This window comes from Rhagoletis pomonella, unplaced genomic scaffold (assembly GCF_013731165.1).
Source record: "Rhagoletis pomonella isolate Grant_MI unplaced genomic scaffold, Rhpom_1.0 Rhpom_scaffold_00012, whole genome shotgun sequence".
Lineage (NCBI taxonomy): Eukaryota > Metazoa > Arthropoda > Insecta > Diptera > Tephritidae > Rhagoletis > Rhagoletis pomonella.
Genome location: NW_023458566.1, coordinates 6594036 through 6598344, shown reverse-complemented (window position 1 = coordinate 6598344; position 4309 = coordinate 6594036).

The window sequence follows — 4309 nt, the reverse complement described above, 5'->3', positions numbered from 1 at the left end:
ATTTGCCACGATAAACGAGCTCCCTTCTTGGTTGCGTGTATACAGTAGAATACAAAAATCATTCCCAGTTCTCATATCAAGTTGATTCGCCTACTTGTTTGTCTGCTTGTGTGTCGGCTGTCCGCAGTGGACGCGTGTGAGTAATTCAATTTTGGTGTCGCCGGTTTATACGCCAACATTCCTCAATTTTTTATTTTTTTTCTGATATTTTATCATACAGCTGGGTCGTCGAGCAATATTTATTAATTTACTTTGCTTATGGCGTTCTTTTGCGGAGAGCTTTACGCTGTAGAGACGTCGTGCAGAGAAGACCGGTCTTCATACAAACAAATCACTCAGCTGTGTTAAACAAGAAATCCAAAGAATTATGTGGCATAACAGAAAGTTGAAGAAAACGAAATGGAATTATACAAAAAGTGAATACGAAATTTAAAATTTAATGCAAAAATTGTTAAAATGTTAAATTTTTAAAAGAAATAAAAAAATATTAATACCAACAATGGCAGGTGAAAAGTTAGAGGGGAATGGTTCTTTTAATAGCAACCGCTCCTTGATTAGCACGAAAATTGCAAGAATCAGCAAAAAACATTTTGTCATACGCGATAAATTTACAAAAGCTTAAACAAGAACACATAAAAACTGGAAGTGAGATAAAAGATGCAGTGCACTCGCAATCATGTGAACTCTTTATTTAACATTGAATGCTCAGAAACGTGAAAAACATTGCTAGAAGTGAATAAATTCAGTTAGAAACGAAAATTCGGTTAGTTTGTCGGTATAGGGATGCCAGAGCTTTAGCTAGCTAACTACACCAAAATAGAGGACGCAATGACTTTAGCCCTTCTGGCCACCTACTTTCCAAGACCAGTGACTGCGGTATCAGTAGGCAACGACGAACGCCACATAGCCACCGTGGAAGACTGTGAGACAGCAGAACATCTGCTCACGTGGTTTTCTGTACGACGGGCAATAACAAATCACTTGTAAAGAGCTGTTTATGGCCGTTCCTCTTCCAGAAAGGACCGAATCTTTGGGCCACAATGCAATATATGGCATATCTCTGCCAAACTTGGAAGCGAGTCCGTATGAAGTTTATTCCTTAATTAGACAAAAAATACCACATACACCCTGGCGAAATCTTTTCGTCCGATTCGCCTAACATCGATTTCCCTTAAGGCGATTGAGAAAAGTATAGACAGGCAATACCGTTACACCATGTGAAACCCGCCTATGGCGCTAGTAAATCTACGTATACAACACTGTTCCAGTTGTCCAGTACCATATGGCTTGCATTAGAGAGAGAGCTAATAGCATTGACAGACGGCAGCGTTGATCCGAATGAGCTTGTTTATTCGGAATTACCACCGGCATTAACTGCAGTTGACCATATTAAGTCTTAGAGTTGATTCTCAAACTGAATGTGGATAGGCCGAGTAGTCAGAACTGTTACTATAACTCAGTAGGACTCAGATTCGATCCCCACTCCGAGCAATTCTTAAAAATCATAGTTATTTAATTTCTTTTTATATGCATTTATTTTAGTTTATATTTTTTTATTAACCGACTTCAGGAAAAGAAGGGAGGTTGTCAATTCATCGGAATATGTTTTTTTGTATGTATGTTACCGTATAGCTTTAGAGCACGTGTAGCGTTTTCGATAATTCTTTTCAACGGAAGGCTGGTCACATACTAATATGGTCTAGTTGCGATCACTGGATCATGAAGAAATTAACGTTACTCCTAAATTTTTAGATAAACTATGAATTCGGTTGTGTTTTTTGCTAACAAATTACTTGTCTTATTTAATTTAATTTTATTTTTGTTTTATATTAAAAAATAATAATAAAAGTAATATGTAGCTGAAGGAGCTAAAACAAATTAAAGAAACAAAAATTGGTCATGGGATTTGAACCCACCAGCACGTGGCCCATTAAAGCTTAAACAGGCGGCAGCGTTCATCCGGATTAACTCGGACTTAATCCGGTTCAACTGCAGTTAATTCCCGATTTGATCCGGATCAACGCTGCCGTCTGTTAGGGTTAAATTTTTAGCAGATTAACTGCATCGTTAATCCGGATTAACGTAGCCGTCTGTCGATGATATAGGATAGCATTGTGTGCTAGCGAAAAGCAATGTACTTCCACTAATACGCAAATGGATTGAAGTAGTGCTACAAATGAGACCGGTGGAGCTGACAGTAGGAGATAAAATCATTAAGCTAAAGATCGTGAGAGGCTGTCGTTAATATGTAGAGTTACACCCAATTTCATAAAAAAATAAAGAAGACTTTAACTGTTTTATAAATCGAAAATTTGTACGAAAATGTGGCTTTATAGAGCTCTTTAAATTAATAAATTCATAAAATAAATTAAAAAGGATTGAAAGAATAAGAAGCACAATTGATAAAAAATATCTTTTAATGACATTGTTTAAAACAAAATAAAATTAAAGTAAACAAAATTTAATTGAATTAAAGTAAACTAAATAATAGTAAAATTAATTAACGTATGCACTTTGCTACTCCATATCGCCTTGAACATACATAGTACGTCTCCACTGCCAACACTTACTACATACAATAGTTGCCCCCCACTGAGCGTAGCAGTTTACAATCGCAATCGCTTGTCGCTCAAACTTGTTTCTTCGGTTCAGGGTCATCAACAAAGCAGCACGCACGCTGTCGGAAATTGAACTACTTTAAAAGCAATTTAAAAAGTACTTCTTTACGAACTAAAAGTGGCTGGATTTCTTCCTTTTTTCATATAACCAAGTAACTTTATTAACATGACCATGTCCTAGGAGAAAGTCAACTATTATTTCAACTAATTTAAAATGCATTTGGATTAAAGCACTTCAAAGTCAGTATTTTTCGTTTTATTACGCTTTCGATTTGCACTTCACATATGCTTTTTCATACTTTCAAGACACAAATTGTTTCTTTGGGTAAAAAGAGTATCAAAAGTCAAAACATTTACTCTCACTGCATTTGTTTCAAAGTAGTTTTTCAATTGGTTGATTAAAAAAAAAAAAGTAAGTGCGCCTGGGCCACACTGTAGAAGTGAAACTTACGTTACTTATCTATCTATACATATACACATCTGCTTTTGCTTAAGTTTATATTTTTTCACTTTTTTTCTATCTAGACCCTACCTTTACCCCTGTTCGTTCTAATTACATTCATGTTATTCTGTTTTCCCATTATCTTCATTTTTATCATTATACTCTATCGATAACAAAATCGATTATATCGTCCATCAAAATACCGATACCAAAATCGATGACAAATTCGATAAAAATTTCAATAGCAACATCGATAGTAGCTAAATTGATTACAAAATCGATAAAAATATCGATAACAAAATCGATAAATATCGATAACAAAATCGATAAATATCGATAACAAAATCGATAGATATCGATAACAAAATCGATTTATATCGATAACAAAATCGATAAATATCGATAACAAAATCGATAAATATCGACAGCAAAATCGATAAATATCGATAACAAAATCGATAAATATCGATAACAAAATCGATAAATGTCGATAAAAAATTGATAAATATTGATAACAAAATCGATAAATATCGATAACAAAATCGGATAAATATCGATATTAAAATCGATAACAAAATTGATAAATATCGCTAACAAAGTCGATAAATATCGATAACAAAATCGATAATTATCGATAACAAAATCGATGAATATCGATAACAAAATCGGTAAATATCGATAACAAATAGATAAATATTGATAACAAAACCGATAAAAATATCGATTATTTTATCGGTATGTCTCGAGAATCCCGAAAATCTCTAAAATCCAAAAATAGTTCCCAGATTGAGTCTCTGTGTCTCTCTCTATATCCTTTCCTCTTTAATTACCTCTATTTTAATCTTTCTTCCCCTATCTTCATCTTTGCTTTTATCAGTATCCTCATCCTCCTCTTTGTCTTTACTTTTGTGTTCATAATTTTTTTCAGCTACATATTCCCCTTCACATTTGTTCTTATATATATAAGTAAAGTGTTTAGATTTACCTTGGTCTTCATTTTTGCCTTTATCTTTACGCATCTTTGTTTTTGTTGTTATTTTTATACCCGAGCGCACTTGTGCACAAGGGTATATTAATTTTGTTCACATAACGGTTGTTTGTAACAGCCAAAACGAATCGAGATAGATATAGACAAATGTATACATAAATGATCAGGATGAAAAAAGAAATCGATTAAGCCATGTCTGTCTGTCCGTCCGTCTGTCCGTCTGTCCGTCTGTCCGTCTGTCCGTCTGTCCGTGTACACGAT